General features: G+C 44.2%; 1 long non-coding RNA gene across 1 annotated transcript in view; it reads left to right on the forward strand.

Moving 5' to 3' along the window:
* Positions 1-5,166: 5,166 nt before the first annotated feature.
* The window catches only part of LOC129384762 (uncharacterized), a 52,624-nt gene continuing 37,950 nt past the window's right edge, over positions 5,167-19,840 (forward strand). The window contains exons 1-2 of the long non-coding RNA XR_008612412.2: positions 5,167-5,786; positions 7,264-7,321. This is a non-coding gene — a long non-coding RNA (uncharacterized lncRNA). The remainder of the gene's footprint in view (positions 5,787-7,263; positions 7,322-19,840) is intronic.

The following is a 19,840-nucleotide window of genomic DNA, read 5'->3' on the forward strand; positions in this document are numbered from 1 at the left end:
GAGGGTTTATAGTAATAGGGAATCCCTCCATTAAAATTATCAGTACATATTGCCTATTTGGAGACATTTTGGTCTTACTCGCAATTGACAAGGTATTTACTACTGTAGACGTTTTGTCAGCTTACCAAGAAATCGAGCTGCAAATTTTCTAAGTTCATCCCGCTAGCCTAAGTTTCTACCGTCCTAGACTGCGCTTCGATTTCCTTGGCCCCAGTTCTGTAACAGTAATGGTCTACGGGTTATTCTCTCTACGCATCATATGGCCGGCCCAGCATCATGTTTTTCTCCTAATATTACCCATAATATTGCCTACCTCCGTTTTCTCTCTGATTCACACTGCTTTGTTACGCCTAACATGTTTTATTCCATCGCTCTTTCCCCACTCCTCTACTTATTCTCAATCTTCTTTCTAACCCTCCTTGTTAGTGCCACATAAGTCGAATAGGGAGTGGATCTCTAGTGCCCCGTATGTCTAGTTAATAGTATATCTGATTAATACAAACAGTTTGGGTGACTGTTTGTCACCGCCCTGCCTCAAAGGGGATGCCAGTAAAGCCTCATCATCATCATGATCGTGCAGAGATTTTACACTTTTCTCTGTCACGATGGCGGTAAGCTCCCGGTGATGGTTTTGTAATGCCTGCCGTATGCGCTGCAACCCATTATTATTATTCTGTAAATTTTCTGCTCATTATCAGGGTCCCCCGTGACCAACCGACCTAGATAAACATACTCCTGCAGACTGTACAGGATGACTGGAGATCACGAATTCTTGTTCCCTTACCAGGCTATTGAACTTTAGGTTTGCCTTCTGCATATCAATATTCAACTGTACTCTTGCACTTTCTTGGTTAATGTCCTCAATCATATGGGGCAATTCGTCCCCAACGTTGCTGAATAGGATAATGTCATCTGTAAAGCAAACATTGATCAGATATTCGCCGTTGATCCTCGCTCCTAATCCTTCCCAGTCTAATAGCTTGAATACGTGTTCTAAGCATGCAGTGATTAGCATTGGAGGTATTATGTCTCCATGCCTGACCCCTTTCTTAAAAGGTATTTTTCCGCTTTCTTTATGCAGAAGTAAGGAATCTGTAGAGTCGTTGCAGATATTTGCCAGTATATTCACGTATGCTTCCTGTGCTCCTGAATTACGCAAAGCCTCTATGACTGCTGATATCCCTGCTGAAATAAATGCGTTTTTTTTTTCATAAGCTGTTTATATAGTGATTTATAAAGGCTGTTTTCCAGATTCACTGACAACGTGCGCATTGACGTGTAAAAACGTTCACAGAGACAGTAATATGCCAATCATATAGTCATCACTGGAAGTCCACTTACGGAGAAAGATCAGACTGCCGGTGACGTCACTCACATGTCTGTTTTGCATGCCCAACGTTTTGGAGAGGCTTGTGCCCGTGTATACCGTGCACAATCAGCGGTATAGCCTGAAGCGAAAGGTCTTATAGAATCGTCCTGTAAGCACAATGTGCCTGTTTACTTGGCGCTTGACGTACCAATTAAGTATAAGATGTATCATTTCAACGTACACGCAGGGTACCACCATCTATTTGATGTTTCCTTCCCGCGGTCTCTTCCGCCGACCATGCCTTGTGACAGGATAGCATTATGCTTGTGCGTAGGTAGATGCATCCGAGGGCAACAGACAAAAAAGAAACAAACTTTCTACGTCTAAGTCCTGTCACGCTTTCCGGTTTCTTTTATCGATGCTTTGTGTCTAACTTACTGTTTCCTACACAAGAAAGAGTTTGCGGAACGCGCTTTATCAATACAGCGTGTCTTTGTCTTATTTTATATTTTACAGCTCAACCATTGCTACGCTATCTCGCTTCGTTTTTTTTTTTTCAACAATACCATCCACTTTCACTTTTCGGTTTAAGAGAAGCGATGAAAGAAAAATAAATATATCACGAGAAGCGATGACGAAATAAGTGCACGATTCTGGAGAGGAGCGACCAAAGAAACGAGTAAACAAAGAATGAACGCCAGACGTTTCAGAAAAAGCGCCCTATGAAGACGATAGCATACTAAAATCACTTTCGCACTCCCTCCAGTCGAGCCCCTCAAGAAGCAGTTTATCTTTATAAGGACGGAGGAGACTTTCACTCTTGTTCAACGGCCAGTGCTGGACGAGGTGATACTGCACGCACAGGTGCTGTACAGCTGTGGCTGGCGATTTGAACTAGATAGGGCAAGCTGCCGGCACCAATCCTGTAAGAAAACTAAAAAAAAAGCTTTCCTTTCTTGATGACCGCAATTCAGAACGCACACACGGAACCAAGGCAGCCCTGTTCGGCATGGGAACGTCTACGTGTTTGGGTGTTTCCTTTATTTGGCTGCAGTTCGTGTTGCAAGTAGAAGCTCTCCGTAATTGCCACTCATGCATCGAGCCCGCTCATAAAATACATGGCATCTACTGAGAACCTGTGCGTAACTAAGTAATATGGTGGCGTAAGCAGTTCTGAATAAATTGCTGCTATGCGCATCCCATTTAACATTATTTTGGGGCGCCTGAATCACAGGCGTCTCTTGAAGTCCCGAAAATTCGCAGAATAGATGGAAATTTTTTTTGATATCATGTGCACATTAGTGAGTTTATATCCCAATCATGTACATTAGTAATTTTATATCAAATACTTCAATTCATATTGCTGAAATCAAGCCTCTGTTTCACCGAATAAGACTAAAGGAGCCTGGCTTCACTTGATTTGCAAATCTGTTGACGTGCTTTGCTGCGAAGCGCCTTTTTGTGCTGTATTTACTAGTAAAACGCTTATAAATGGAAACCTGAGAAGTGTTTCAATAGCCGTATAGTTGCCTCTCTAACGCTTATTCCTAATATGCTCTAGTCTGAACAGCGCAAATTTTTGGTGTTGCGTACTTGTGTCGTGTATGAAACAGTGCTGCGTTTTCTTTTCTTTTCTTTTTTTGAGATCTGATAAAAAAATATATAGTAGTCACATCCCTTTTTCTTAAATAAGAACTTATACTACGTTGTATTAAACTGAAGAAATAAAGAGTCTGTTGCCGAGGCAATTCATAAATGCGGACAAAATGCAGTTAGTGCGATTCTTTTCAATGATTATCTTGCCACATAATTGTTTATGAAGTACGTAATAATGACGTAGGTATAACGAGCGCAATTTTTACATCCCCACTCCGCCCTTAACACGCTGTTTCCTCTAAGAAGGGTGTCGTAATTGGAAATACCCTGCCTATTGCTCCCTTTTTCGTTCCATGGTCGGTGCACATGTGGTAAACCCTTAAAGTGGGTGCCATAAAAAGGTCCTACAAAGGAACGGTGGAAGGATGGGTGGTACTTGTGAACTTCCGCTGCTTTCACTTTTCTAAAACGACAGGAGTGGGGTATAGCTTATAACGTCAGTGGGGTATAGCTTATAAAAGAAGCATTTGCCCAGTGACTGCCGTCTATGCGCTATAACGTAGAATGACGTCACAGATAATTGGTTGCGTCGAAAGCCGAAGAACCGAGACAGCGAGCGGTCTTCTATCCGAGATTATCGACTTTCTGCAGCTTACGCCGGCAAAATGCTTGTCTCAAACGTTCAATTCAACGTTGTACGCGGAGTGCAAACGTTTTCTTACAGTGCTCAGGAAACGTTGCAGTTTCTTTTTATTATTAGGTTTCGCGTGCCACAGCTAAACAGGTGTGATGAAAAAGTATTGGTGTAATGGCGCGCTTGGGGAATAACGATCAACGTCACGTTCTTTACCGTGCGTCCAAACACACGTAGCGAAACATTTGGCACTACCTACCCATCAAAACATGACAGCTGTGGCCAGAAATTGAGTGAGTAATTAAACTTTTTATTAAAATGTAAATACAAAAATTTAGAGTCCTTCCACTCTGCGAAGAAAGATAACCAGGGAAACCGCGTATGTGGGCTCCACAAAGGCGAAATGCACCTCCGCCGTGGGTCGGCCCGGCATTGTGCTATCTTCGGGATATTGTTCTGCACGCGGGCGCGATAGTAGAGAATTTACCCCTCATCAGTTTCACTGTAAGGAAATAAAATAGAAAATAAATACATATGTAGCCTCAGGGCCTATACAAAGCTCCTTCAGACACCAAGGCCTTGTTTCTGAAGGTAAGCACAAGTCAGCGTTACAGCCTTTTCTAATCGTGGGCGAAGCTATAGGCGAGTTGGTACTAAAGATCAGGTGGAAATGCCAACGGCGTAGGTTATCAGACCGACCGATTGTGGCAGGTATTCTGCTAGTCATATAAGAGCTAGGTCGAACACTACAGCTTCTTTCTTCTTTATTCTTGGCACGTTTAACACTTCTGGCCCTTTAAAGGTGCTGTTTTGCGTTAGTCCAGCACATGACGATGGAAATATACCAGCCCTTAAAAGAGGCTTGCGCGCCATCTTTCTTTTTATGCTTTTAAATTGCCACAGGATAATTTTTGCATAGGCCCGTGGATTTTTGCATAACGACATAAAAAAATGTCGGCAGATCCGACGTTCTGTGGAAATCGATGCTATGCGAAGCAGTGTACGGAGAGCCTACCAAGTCAACGAAACGACCATGGGAGCACCAATACGTTGGTGGCTGTTTCATGACTTACATGACACGCACCTCACGATATTCATGTCATGACTTATCATTTATGTTCATCATTGTCATACTATGCCAATTTTGGTGCATACCAAGTTAACGGAACGACCATGATAGCACGAAGACCTAGGCGGATAGATAGATAGATAGATAGATAGATAGATAGATAGATAGATAGATAGATAGATAGATAGATAGATAGATAGATAGATAGATAGATAGATAGATAGATAGATAGATAGATAGATAGATAGATAGATAGATAGATAGATAGATAGATAGATAGATAGATAGATAGATAGATAGATAGATAGATAGATAGATAGATAGATAGATAGATAGATAGATAGATAGATACTGTCAAAGTGGCAAATGTTCGGCAAGAAATGCTTCGCATTTAAAATGGTTAGCTTTCTCGAAGAAACGTGCCTAACTCGAACATTTGAGTCATTGTCCGTCTACAGTTTGGATTTCAGGTAAAGAGTAACTGCATATTTTATTGGGTGCGCCTCACGAAGAGGCAGAATTCTACCGCAACTACCGAACTACCACAACGCATTTTTTTGGGGGGGGCTATGCACATCAGGAAAATACGCTGACTGTGGCTTGTTCATGGATAGAGTTATCTGCCTGCTTCTCATCATTTCTAGACGCGAAGCGCCTCGGCATTAGAACGAATCGCTCGTCTTGAGCGAGAAACCAGAAGAGAACGATGACGCGGCGCAACACTTCGTATAGATTAGACAACGCGAGCGTTCTCTGAGCTATTCCGGGATGCGCATCATGAGCCTCTTAGCATTCAGTGCTGGTTGCTACAGGGACTCTGAGCAGCCAAACTATTCAAACCACGCAATTTTCCCTTTTTGTTTAACAGCGCAGTTCTTATATTTGTTGCGCTGGGACCGCTTCGCTGCAGTCGAACAGCGAGCGTCGTAATGCGTGTTTTACGGCGTTCGAGGGAGCCGCATTCAAGCAAGGCCGGGACAATTTTGTCGCAAGCTCTGGTATGGGTGCACCAAAAGTAAGCCCTTTACGCCGCAGCAAAAACACTAAAGTTTCCTATCGTGTTTGTGTATCTGTCGTCACTGCAGTGGAGACGCTAAAGTGCAATAGGAGAAACTCAACGAAGGGAAATGATGCTAGCAGCGCCACTTCAGGAGTAGGAAAGAAGCAGCAACTCAAGGGTGAGTGCGCTCTGGTGGCGCCAAATCTTTGTTCTATAAGGTATGCTTAGCTTACAGGAAATGTCAGACAAATTGCTTTCATTTCGAGGTGCTTAACCCTCCTCAGAATTAGGAGTGTGTTAGGCGCTGAACATAGCTTTGTGTCTGTCACGGTGCGCGTATTTCTATTCAGTTTCATGTTTGATTCTTCCAGCTTTCTGTTTTTTCTTTTTCTTTTTTTTTTGCGTGGTTTGGAGCAACAACGGCTGTGTCGAGCACTTCGCTCGATACGTGTGCTTGCTTCACGTGAATAACGAACCATTGAACACGCTATATTCACGTGCTCGAGCATGCAGGAGACAGAATTGACTTAGTATGGCCTGTCGTGTTTCTCTTAGTTTCTTGCCAATACATTTTCAACCATGCGCGGACCCAGGCTCTTTTACAAGGAGGGGGTCTGTGTGGCTTTCTTATGGTACACCCATGCAATTTTTTAACAACAGCACGCGAGCCTCAACCGTAAGGCCTGCCAGCGGCCTTAAAGAGGTTATTTACGGTGGGATTGCCAACTTTATGTGCGGTCGTGCAAGGCGAATTCGAGTTCTATTGTGTACTGCTGCGCTGTTCGCTTGAGGAGTGCCCCTCACTGCTGCAAGGCCACTGACACGTCGTGCGGTCGACGCTCGCGCGATATTGTTAAGAAGTTGCAAGGATGGTACTTGAGGATGATGAGTGCACGAGCGCTTACGATAAATAATAATAATAATAATAACCCTGTAGTGCACAAAGCAAATGCTATGCATACGCACTACAGTTGCAGGTAGGTGCGGTCTGCTATGTAGCGTATATACCGCGGCCGCCGTGGGATGCCTTCTTTATTATTATTATTATTATTATTATTATTATTTATATTATTATTATTATTATACTACGGAGCGAAGTATGGGGTGACTGCCTCGCTTATCGAGAGATCGTGCGAGGAATAGAGTTGGTGACGCGCTGGTGCCATTCTCAGCAGCTGTCGCAGGCAACCTCCGCTCATGCAGCGCTTTGTTTTAATACAGACGATGCGCGCTACTCTGGCGTCATCTCGTAGCCACCGTCACAGCAAAGCCCCTTGTGCGTGGCACTACGCTTTTCTGCTCGAGCTTTCGCCATACCCGCCTCCTCCACTTTCCTACACGCGCTCTCTTCGCTCTCCCCATTTTTTTTTTTCATCCCCTGCTGCGCTCCGCTTTAATTTACAACAGTTGAAATTTAAACTTAATTCAGATTTAAATACAAACTTAATCTTAACCTGTTTTAGTAATTCAGGGTTTTCTTTAATTTTTAGGCTAGCCTTTTTTGTTTTTAAAGCATTTAATACATAAAAAGCGTTAGGAAAGCCGAATAGGCCTAATCAGGGCCCAATTGTTCACAACTGCTTCCCAATCAGTCTGCAGTAATACCATCTGAAATTGTTTTAACGTTAATGGGTTTATATCTTGAATTATTACAGATTGTCGGTATTGGAAAGGTTTGTTTTCAACGCTTTATTCAGGAAAAAATGAAAACTGGTGAGTGATCAATTACTTGTACATTGATAGTTCCTGAGACCGTATTATGAGCGTTCAGATTAGTGATAAAGACGTCTAACCATGCAGCACAGCCATTTCATATTTGCGCATGCGCAGCAATTAGACTGGAGAAGCCACTTGACCCCAGCAGTGTTACGAGCGCACACTGAGTAACTGATTCTTGTAACTTGTTAATGTGTGTTTTTACATTTTTGCATGTTAGCACTGTGTTTTATACATTTTCCTCAGCCCAACACAAAAACGGATTCAATAATTTAAGAAAAGGTCGATGAGCAACCAGTTGGCGGACGATAAAAAACAGAGAAAATATTATTGTTACAAAGAATGGTTAAGATTTCGATAGTACTGTCACTTAAATCGTTTGGTTTATATACGTCACCATAAAATAAATCTTTCATCTATGGTAATAGACCCCGACATTCCTTTTCAGCGCGATTCAGATAATACGTATGATAGCCGGAAAGACTAAGTATGTCACAATCTTCCTGATACCTGGTTTTAGTAGGCATGTTGACGTCATATAAAAAACTAAAGCAACAAAATAACGCATGCACTTCACCCTGCTTGTTTCTGGTGGCCTGGGAGTTCAGGCGAAAATGTAAGGGTTTACCGATAGCCGAGTTAACATTTGTTACGACGGGTTTTGACAGAGGAAACTCACACATATTCTTGTTTTATGATATGGGTGGCAGCTAGAAATGTTGATTACTGTATTTTATTTAAGCCCTCAGGGAAAGTCACGCGAAGCACGTTCGATGTGTCAGTTTTCCGCACGAGTATATTGCCGCCCTTCACCTATGCGTACCTCCATGCTTTTCCTTTTTTGGCAATCGTCTGTCCAAGAAGTTTTTTTGGGGACCGGACGCAAGTGCACGATTTTATTATCTCAACAAATATACAAAATATTCGGATCATTTTCACCCTACACTTCAGACCAGTCTTTGTTCGCTATAAATTAGCGAAAAGTACTCATATTCTCTTCGTTAAATTGGCGACAGAGAGAAGGCTGACATTAAGTATAAATAAATTACGCATATTCGAATTACACGGCAGAACCACTTCCCACGTGTTACAATGCGCAGATACGAAAAACACAGGCGTCGAGTAGAACAATTGCGGTAGCTCAACTTCTTCACTGCTTTCCCGATACAACAGATGCACCGCAGAAGAGTCTTCCGTCTTCTTTTACTTCTTGGCTATGACACTCTCGTATGTACAGGTAACGACCACGGTCTAGAGCAAACGCGTTTTTCTCATCAAGATTATTGAAACTTCCGCCTTCTATTTTTGCTTACAAGAAATAACTCCTTTTTTATGTTTGTCTTTTCTCTATCCAACTTCACTGTCCTTGCATTTCGACTGGTATTTCAGTGCATGACCCATTTGTTTACTTTGCCCTGATAAGTCATGAATGCACCGCTCCTTTTATTTTTATTTTGTTCTGTTTTATAAGCTCTTGATTAAAAATTTTCACAACACGAATTAGTTGCCCATTCGTATGACTGCGATTTAAGAGGTTGTACATCTGCTGGCTTAACGTAATAACTTTAAACAATTATAAAGAATGTACCTTGTTTAGTTCGCCAACGACACCAGGGAAACGAATTACAAGCCTCGTATAAAGCATAAAGATAAGGATAAGACGAAGTATCACTAATTATTTGCAACGCTTCTTTTAAGCCAGAAACGTATAAGTTTCATCACTTACACTGAACATGCCCCGTTTCCACCAAATGTGAAATCAGTCAGATGCACAGTTTCTTCAGGACCCTTTGAAGTATTACGAACAGTGGTACTGTGACACACTGTATGGCTTTAATAACTGATTTTCCACAAAGCTGCTTGTTACTTTACACAGAATTAACATTTATCGCACGTCACCTGCAACATGCTTCCTAATCAAAGTTAATATAAATAACGTTCAACGCATAATTCTCAAAATGGACCTGAAAAACCAACTAGAGACATCATACACACCACCGAAATGCCCACATTGAAATATTTCGGTACTCATCATCCTTAGCGTGCACTTCATGTTCCCTAAATATGGAATAGAAATCTGCGGTTTTCGCTTCTCCTAAGGCTGTAGAGAAACACTCTAACCATTTCGTATAACGTTAATAAACAGGCCAAGAACGATGGCTTTGTAATCTTCATTTAGGCCATTATTAAAGCACGCATAAAACATTGTCTTCTTATTGCGTATAATATCTCTAAACTTGCTCAAGATCTAAGTTTCCTCATTGAACTGGTGTTGTCAGAAAACCGTATGTTTTTGAGCGGTTGTTGTCACTCTACTCGCTTCGATGTAAAATCTTCAGGTTAGAGTTGTCAAGTGCCAGGTAACATCCTGTGATAAAGCACCATGGATAAGTGCCCATTAGAATCACTCCATTTTGTGCTTCGTAGATACTGCTCATTTTATAACCATAGCTATTACTCAAGCTACACTTGCCATGCCCGTAAATTTATTATTTTCTCTCCCCGAATCAACCTTAAGTATTCAGAGTGATGTCACAGTCTGGCGGCGTGAAATTTAATGTTAGAACGAGAAATTCGGAACGTAGTTTGCGTAAACAAACTATAAACGTGTCTAGGATACATCATGAAATTTGTGAGAAAACTAGCATTTAGTAATAGTTTTATAGGACAAAATTAACCTAGACACATCGAACTTTCGGTACTCGTGACACGTAGCATAGTCCCAATTTTAATCAAGTGTGATGCCGCTGTCGTTTCTGTCTTCCCTGGGCAGAGGAGATGTTTTGTAAGCATTTCATACAACACCTTCAAATAGAAAGAAAACGAATTTTGAGCAATTTTTATTTAGCCCCTAATTCACCTAACAGAGTGGTGATTTAGGCAATTTAGAACTGTAAAGTAGTGATGGCGGTAAGCGCATTGCGCTCCCCAGAACAAATGACAAAAAGAAAGCAAAATAGGTAATGAGGGCATAGCGCTCTTTCCTCCTTACTGTGTTGGCCTTTTTACTATGTGCCTTGTTTTGCGTACTGTTCTAACATCCATCATGCCTAAATAACCTACAAATTAAGAAATGTCCGATGTTATTGCCCCTACCGTTTTTATTATTTCCTCTATATACCACCTTTGTAAGTGGTTTCCTGCAAGAAAACAATAAAAATTGGCATATAACGTTCGTTAGTACTTCTATATGCACTAACTGTATTGCTGTAAACGCGTTTGGCATTGTTACTCCCTGTTGTACTTCCAGTGGTAGTTTGAGTAAAAGATGTCAATGTCACACTGAAACACTCTCTCACTTCGGTGTTAAGTCTATAAAATTATTCTGCACAGTAAAATTGCATCTCTACCCTACCACAGAAAGCTTCAAAAAAGCCTGTTTTTTTACCATAGTAGATCTTCGTTTCTTCTCGTTATACCATCTCGCTCTTATAATTACTTTGTTCTCCCAGGTTCGGAAAATTTATGAAAGATATTATTTTTACTTTTAAGCTAAGTAGAGCTTAAGGACTACCTTGATAATTATTGCTTTGGGCCAGTATTGAGGCTCACTTCTACCAAGAGCATGTGGTTGGGAGACCGACTAAAACAATTACTTATTAGGTATTCTTCATTATCTCAACGATGTGTCAACCAGAAAGCTGTACATTCAAGCCCTTCTTTGTAATTGTTACATATCTTTACATGACGAATTATGCTGTGCAGTGATGGTGCAGGAAGAAACTTGGCTATTTAGCAATATCACCGTGCCTTCTTAGTACTTTAGTACAAGTGTCTTCTAAATTAAAGCATGAAACTCGAGGTTTTACTTGCCAAAACCAAGACCTCATGGAGAAGCACGTCCGGTAAATTCGACTACCTGTGGTTCCTTAACGTGCACCCGATGCACGCTACACCGATGATACTGCATTTCACCCCGTGTCGAAATCCGGTCGTGCGGCCGAGATTTGATCCCTCGAGCTCGTGCTCGGCAGCACAATGCCAAAACTTCAACTAGAACTACGGGTCAGAGTAAGCAGAGCCCGTTGTTGTGTCAGTGGTGCATATCTCGCCTCTATGAAGAGAGTTTCCAACTCAAGGCATCCACCCTACAAGTGGCCCGCATGATCACGCGCATCTCACACAGACGCCACGGCATGCGAGAGGAGGACACACTCAAGCTGGTCACAAGCTTGGTCGTCAGCCGAGTGGCATACAGCCTCCCATACTACAATCCCATCAAGAGTGAGGTACAACAGGCGGACGCGATTCTACGCAAAGCCTACAAAACCGCACTCCACCTTCCCCACAACACCTCAACCGAAAAGCTTCTAGCCTTAGGACTACACAATACCTTCGACGAATTGAAAGAGGCGCAACTAGTCTCCCAACAACGCAGACTACAGCAGACCCCATCTGGCAGGGAGCTCCTGAAGAAACTAGGCTGCGCCGATCAACTTCAAGAGATACAGAGGACCGAAACAATTCCGGATGAGTATCGCAACACACTAAAAGTAGCACCCATACCCCAGAACATGGATCCCAACCTACACAAAGCACGCAGAGAAGCGAGGGCTGAATACCTACAAAAGACCCTAGCACCCCAAGAAACGACGGTATATGTGGACGCAGCCACATACGCCAGAGCAGCGGGTCAGAGCAACAGCAACGCGGTAGCAACGGTGATCGATTCGAACCTACGCGAGATCACCAGCGCATCACTACAAGGCTGTACGATAGTCGAGGCTGAAGAAGCGGCCGTCGCTCTAGCGGCAGCGGAGGGCTATCGGTCTAAACGGTCTCTAACAATCCTTACAGACTCGCAAACAGCGTGCCGCAACTACCTACGCGGCAGAATAGGGCACGGAGCACTCCGCATACTCCGCTCCGGAGACCACATAACAGAACGACAAACAAAAGAAGAACCAATTAGGCATACGATAGTATGGACGCCGGGACACACGGGAGTGGCAGGGAACCAAGAGGCGGACAGGATAGCTCGAGGGTACACTTATTACCGAGCATCCAACGTAGGCGACCTCGAGGAAACCGAACCTGTACCCCAAGACTATTCGGCAATAATAAATTACTACAAGGGCTGCAGAAAGCGGTATCCACCACCGCACAACTCCCTTAGCAGAGAGGACTCTGTCGCGTGGAGGCAGCTACAAACGGGCTCGTACCCGACCCTACACGTACTCAGCAAAATTTATCCCACACTATACAATGACAAATGCCCCTGGTGCCACGAAACACCCACGCTGTACCACATAACGTGGGCATGCCAGAAGATAGACGTGGTACCCGTTATACCAAACCCGAGTGCGGAGCAATGGGAGGGAGTGCTCTCCAGCGATCGCCAGGTCGACCAAGAAGGTCTGATTCGGCGAACACAACTGGCAGCAGCATCCAGCGGAGCCCTGGACTAAGGGCAACCGACCGTTGTGCTAAAAGATGGACGATTCCATCTGAAGACCGCAGAAGACCAGCGAATCTAGAGCTGATAAAGTTTTTCACTCACACTCCAACTTAAGTGGCTACAATCCGCGTTTTCATCTCAGTAAAACCCAGCGCTTTGTTTGTTGGAGATTCCCATGCTCCCATGCTTGAAGAAGGTTGCAGTTTGTCTCTGTTCTACGCAACATCCTTCCAAACATAATAACGTCGCCACATTGAAAGCAGCGAGTTTCTTCCAACTTGCGCCATCATTGTGCAAAACATTTACTCACGCATATTTGCTATAATTTACAATATTTACAAGACAATATAATTTACAATTTATTCACAGCCTCCTGATTATTTCCCGAGTCAAAGATACTCGGACCGTGGTCACAGCCGTTGCTGGCGCAAAATGCTATCCGTGCTCTGGGACAGTTCTTGAAGTGCACCGACCACTTCAAGTGCTCCTGTGCATTCGACCGCAAGCACTCAGTAGTGACTCTCTTCCTCGTTTCATTTACCCTTTCCTTTGCTGCAAGTTTCGGGTAGCAAACCAGACGTTCGTTTGGTTGACCTCCATGCTCTGTCTCTCCTTGCTTTCTTTCTCTCTAGCGACACTTCTTTTTTTCATGGCAGTCCAAAATTAAATATACGTGAGTTGCGAATACCTAACAACACCTTTTAAATGCGTTTTCAAATATATCGGTGTTTCAAATGCATGTGGCATTTGAAACACCGGTAGTAGGCTTCAGGGCAATATTCAATGTCGCATACGTTTGAAAAAAGCTGCATAACATTCTCGATATGTGATGCTACGAATGTCCGCAATAACTTTACGCACTTGTGCTGCTGGTACCCGCGGTGGCGCTACTAGCATGCTTGTGGCTTTTGTTAGTTCGTGTAGGGTTTGTTGGAATTTCCATCTTGCTTTCCTTTATTAATATTTCTCTCTTCATTAGTAATGTATGTGGCGTCTGGTGACAAACGACAAAAAAAAAACCTGCCTTCCCATTTTCTTCACCTCCTAGGTAAAATAAATATGGACCATATCTTGCAAGGTAATATCAATGTCCTTACCAGAGATATTCCATTTGATGTGGAACGCTTGTACCTTCATACAAGACAAAAATTAAATAATAGCTGTAGTAAAGCCTCCTATCGCTCCGCTTGCACAGTACAGCCGCCGGGCAGGACGGCTCTCCACCTCGACGCCTCCGTAATGTCACTTCTTGGTTACTGTCACAAATGTATTAAGCTACAAAATCCTTGCGCCGTTATGCTGTTTTATTTATAATATTACTCTTCTTTCCTCACGCACACCCTGGCCAGCAGAGTCAAATACCGCACCTTTCATAACTGACCCATTTGCAGTTGTGGACGAACTCGAATTCCAACGAATAGAAAAAAAAACGCAAAACTCTTTCTCAAGGCAGGATTCATTAGAACGCCTTCCAGGCTGAGTCTTGCAGGCCATTTTTACAGCGAGAGTCGCGAAGGTGAAGCGGGCGACAAGCGCAAATCGTATTGCGCCGTTTCCAGTCGACAAGGCAAGTGGGGTGAGAAAATTGGTTGGTTGTTGTCTCACGCTGCTTTAAGAACGGGATGAGGAAAGCTGCTGAAGGGAAGAACAAGATAAGAAGAGGCAAGCAATGTACAAGTACTGTGTGAACGGCGCTTGGCTAATAGAGCAACCATAGAGAATACGGTGCAACGATGGTTCCTCGGTTGGGAAAGACGTGATTACTGGGTGCGAAAAAGCTGAAGGGGTCCCAGGTGCGTCTGAATGCTCAACGGGCTCTTCTTGCTTGCCGATTCCTTTTCTTTCACCTCCGTTCAATTTTTTTTTCGGTGTGGTTCTTTTGCTTTCTGTGTTGCTTTTGTTTTGCTGCTTGTTCGGGAGGTGCTTCCACGGCGTTTCTACAGTAAAGGCCAGGCAAGCACCTAGAGCAATTACATTCATTTCCATCCATTTCACTGTGCTGTGGATGCTGCTTCTGAACATATACTAGGTTTTACGTGCACCTCAATTATTCTGCTTAAACAACCTTGGTTTTCTTCTGTTCTAATCTACATGTGAAGTATTGCACATGCGAAAGAGTTCCTGCAAGTAAAAAAATTAAAAAAATGTCAGCCTGTCATTGGATAAGTATACGTGGAAGTGTATCTTGTAAACGCACTTAATCGATTTGTTATCCAGAATAGCCCGTTTGCCTGCCATAACACTGCGCTGACAGACCGGATCATCCTAATATTGATAAAACTGTGTGATCTGCAGCAATATCTACAGCTCTTATAGCAGCGGTGTTTCGCCATCCACACTTTTTTCATCATTGCATAGAGGAACATGAAGTGACCCGCTGTGGTTGATGGCTGACTGCTCATTCACTGTCACAGGGAAGCTGGCTCCGCAGTCTAAAATACGTCACAGCAATTAATCGGCTTTGCATGCTCCAGTATTTTAATGTTGATCTATATTCTCCTCGCTCAGGAACTATAGTTATTCGTAATTATAAAAACGTTGAAGCATGCTGCGGGATTTATTTCTATCCGTAACCTAAACAGGTTTTCATGTATGTGGTTTCTCTTGACAGAACTTAGCATGCTGTAGAAGCCTTTCTTTTCTTTTTTCGTTTAATAACTGAACATTTTTTGTCCTACGTGCTTATGCTATAACTGTCAGGAGATGGCGTGGCTGATTCTAACTTCAACGGTGCCTGCTGTCATCATGGTTACGCCTCCTGATTGCATCTGCATGCTACATCGTCCGCCAAGGCTCTAACCTCGTCTGGCCACACTTCCTTGCAAGATCGCTCCATTTGTGTGGAAAATGTGTGGCCTTAACCGACTTTAGTGTCTGTACGTCCATGAAGATACGATCCAACCATAGTGCTTGAATACCGTTCGATCCGGTATTTCTGTTTAATGTCATGGCTCACAGCTGAGAAAGCCCCCGCTAAAATTGTGAACCAATTTAATGTGAAAGGGCTAAATATACCGCACATTATTGCTTTTGAGGCTTACGACAGGTACCGTAGGTACCTGCACTTTCTTTATTCAAATTTATTTATTTTTATATTCTTAGTAGTTATATGAAGTACATATCGCGCAACATTAAGCATAGAATTTTTGTTATTGTTTTCAAAAACGATTGCTACTTTTAGTGTAACGGCAGATTTGTACCTTCTAAAGACAGTACTCTCATTCTGCTTACACTCCTACAAATTCTTGAAAGCGAAGACGCATACTGTGCATTTTTTAGGCGCTGTCCATGGTTTGCCTTCCTCAAGATTTTTAAATGCGTGCGTGCCTAAACTAAAATGCGATTGTAGCTTGACCCATATGCTGGGCTATAGTTTGTTCTAGCGCTTCTTGCCGCTTTCTTTATTCCTTTATACAGTATGAAACAATCAAGGCCACATTACGTAATAAAGTGCTATGCTACAAACTCGCAGGATTGCTTCTGCGTTTATGTCAGTGCAGCAGCTTTCTTAGAAAACATGTCTTTGTTTTGCTTATTCCCGCTCACTCGTCGTTACTAAAGCAATCTCGATCGCTTTTTACAGCGAAGCTCTTCGTGGCTAGGGTTCCGTGGATTTTTCATGCCCGTCAACATTTCTGCGTGTGCAAGAACTCAAGTCCCGAATTGGATGCCAACTAGTTTCATTCTGTGCTAAAGCTTGTACGTCTCATCACTTGGATATGCATTTATCAGTAGAATAGTTATAAACAGGCACCATTTTCAATATCAGTAGACTCTCAGGCTGATCATTTTCTTTGCTTGCTTACGGGGGTATGAGATATTGCATAAGGTGGTATGAGGCATTCATTATTTTACGGCAGCTGGGAAAATAGTTTGATACATACATACATACATACATACATACATACATACATACATATACGTACGTGCGTACGTACATACATACATACGCACGTACGTACGTACATACATACATACATACATACATACATACATACATACATACATACATACATACATACATACATACATACATACATACATACATACATACATACATACATACATACAAGCATACATACATATACAGGGTGTCCCACATAACTTCAGGCAGGCATTAAAAATATGCGGACGGCACATAGCTGCAAAAAACCAAGGTAATGTTGTTTGCCGTGACTTTGACATACTCAGATTATGTTTTTTCATTCCGCCTAATTAGATAAACAGTATTAATTGAATAATTAACTTCTCAAATATTGTACTTAGAATAAAAGAGTTAATGAGAAAATTATAGAGCAACATGAATAACGCCCGACATGGTTTTCTGTACCTCAATACATAGTACATGAAAGTCTTTCTCTGAGCGTGAAAGAAACCGGCGAATACACGCAAAGTTCCTCGAGCGACCAGTCGCGCCGCAATGTTACGTGTATTTGTGGGCTTGTGTTTGCGAGCAAATCTTACGCGGTATCGACACGTTTGCTCGTCTCTCATTGGCGTATGCCGTGTGACGTCTCCGAAGCAAACATAGCACTTGCTCGAAACGAAGTTGGCCGCAGCGGGACCTAGGTGACAGCTCCGTGAACTGGAGTTTATTTTTGTCGTCCTTGTGGTCATTGCATGAGTTATTTAGCATCTGCAGAGATAGTAAGCGAATGCAGCAGACTGCTGTACCCTTCCTGACCACTCGTCTGCGTGCAGTCTTCAACGGAAACTGAAGAAGCGAAGTTTCTTGTGTCAGACGAACGTCAGAAGGAACAGAACCACATATTTAATATGCTTTGTGCTGTCCTTCGCGAGTGCTTTACAAAAGAGAAGCCCATTGCATATGCGTGTTACGAACGGCCTGTGGGGGCTGGCGAACTAGAGGAAAAGTGACCGACGAAACCCGCCTGCGGTGACTCACTTTGGAAAAACAACAATGCGCTGAGTCAACAGGCCGGCGGGGCCATGATGTCTACTGCGGCGACTCGTTTTGTAAGGAGGACAATACGACAGCCCCCAAGCGAGCGGCGCCGGGATGTCTACACGCAGTCGGCGGACCAAGTATTGTTAGTGGTTTCGCCGTCACCGTCACGGTTTGTTTGAAGCGGTGGAACACCTGCAAGAATGGGTTTTGCGGCGCCGTCTCACGTGTCTTAGAAAGTCGTCAGTCAATGAACAGACGCGGCGGCCACTGTCTGTTGGGTCAACTCTGGGACCAAGAGGCGCTTGCTCAAGGCAAGACCCGTGTCTGCGATAACCTTCTCACCTTGGTGTCGTCAGTCAAACCTGCGCGGAAGTGAGTGTGTAAACCCTCCCCCTCAATGGCATGTCGGCTATGATGACTTTGGACGCTCCGAATTGGTCGACGGTTGAACGGCCGTTTTCCCTCACCTAGAGATCGTGAGAGGACAAAGTGTTTATAAGCAGCCGTGGCGCGGTCGCTGGGTGGGCATTCTCTTTCAGTCATGCTAGACTGATGAACTGTAACGTTCTCATGTAGATAATGTAAATAAGTCCCATATTTCTCGTTCTCGATGAGAACCAGTCTCTCCCTTCAACAACATCCTCAGCGTGGATAAGTTGGACGACGGCACGGGCCAGCTACCATCTATTTCATGCCTGACCCCAACCCTTACAGTATATGGTCAGCATGATACATAGTCCTTCTGTGCCAAAATGAAGTGTGCAACCGCCACTGCTAGCCGGATTCTGCATACGCGATTGGATGCGGTTATGCATGCGGTTAATCACAATTGATGAAAGCCAGTCCTTTACAAGTTTCAGAAATAATGATACGATCAGTAGCGATAAGCTTTGATGCCTCATCACTTTCATTTGTTATGTGCTACTCCATGTGAAGTTTTGGCTGCTGCGACGCGCTGTGGTGATGCCAAAAGCCTACAGACCCTATCCGGATTCAGTACTCGGGTCCTTCTTACAAAGTGTGTTCAAGAGATACAAATTTTTATGTGTACGCGGGATATGTCGCTGCTGTGCTAGGCGTAAATGTGTTCGCTTTGTGCAGTGTGCGTGCACTGTGAAGTGAAAAGTGTGTAGCGGTGCGACTGTCGCCTTCAAAGCTGACCAATAAAAGAGGATCACGTGCAGGAGGCCCGACAAGAGAACACGCTATCGTGCTCGACTTGAGCGGAGCGGTGTCGGCCGCTCCAGATTTCCGCGGCACCATGGGTGGCCGGCCTAAATAAACAGTGGCCACGGCGGCTACCTCTTCGCGCTGCCTCCCACAAATTGGTGACCCGGACTACTAAGCCCTGCCTTCCCACAATTGGTGACCCGGACGACTGAGCCCAGCCTTCCCACAAATTGGTGACCCTGACGTGCCACGCCAGCGTCAGCACACCGACTCTACTAAGGCCAGTGACGCCGCCTCACGGGGTCCGGCACACGTCCCGCTTTTGCAGGGTGTCCAGGAAGTCTATTTTGGCATGCCGGACACCTGGTTCATTCAGATGGACAGCCACTTCCTTCTCAATACGGTTTCAAGTTGCGGCAGCGTTCCAGGCTCCGGTTCTCACCCCCGGCCCGAAATTTTATGAGGACTTGGCGGCAGCCGTCCTCGCTCCCTACGTTACCTCGAGCGCTCAGTCTCCTCCAGCCAGCGCTCCGTCACAACAGCTCTCGCCATCTGAATCATCACGTCATTCCGTGTCTTGCCATCCCACATCGCCTGCGTCCACCTGTGCCGATCGCCAGTGCGCACCGGCCCCAGCATCAAACCTTCACTTGGTTGGTGAGCCTCTTTCCCACTTCAAAGGCACCTGCTCAACGACTCTTTCGAAAGAATTCCCTGGGCCAAACGGAAGCGCTATTATCTACTTTACGGCCCACTGCTCTCCTTCCTTGGGCGTTCCCGTAAGCTGTCCACTTTCCGTTCGGGTGCGGCTCACAGATCATCGGTTCAGAGTCTCCCCCACCGGCTCCACTGGGCGTAAAGTTCACACTCGCGGGCACGGCGACGCCACATTCACAACCTTCGCGATGCTTTCAGCGACTGCCGCAACCCTGATGCTATCGGCCTTCGATATTTCACCGCAAGCAGCAGCAGGCGAGCCTTCTGGTGTTCCGAGCTCACGCCTTCCGCGGATGCATGGCCTACCGAAGTCCTACAGGAG

Source organism: Dermacentor andersoni, chromosome 5 (genome assembly GCF_023375885.2).
Source record: "Dermacentor andersoni chromosome 5, qqDerAnde1_hic_scaffold, whole genome shotgun sequence".
Lineage (NCBI taxonomy): Eukaryota > Metazoa > Arthropoda > Arachnida > Ixodida > Ixodidae > Dermacentor > Dermacentor andersoni.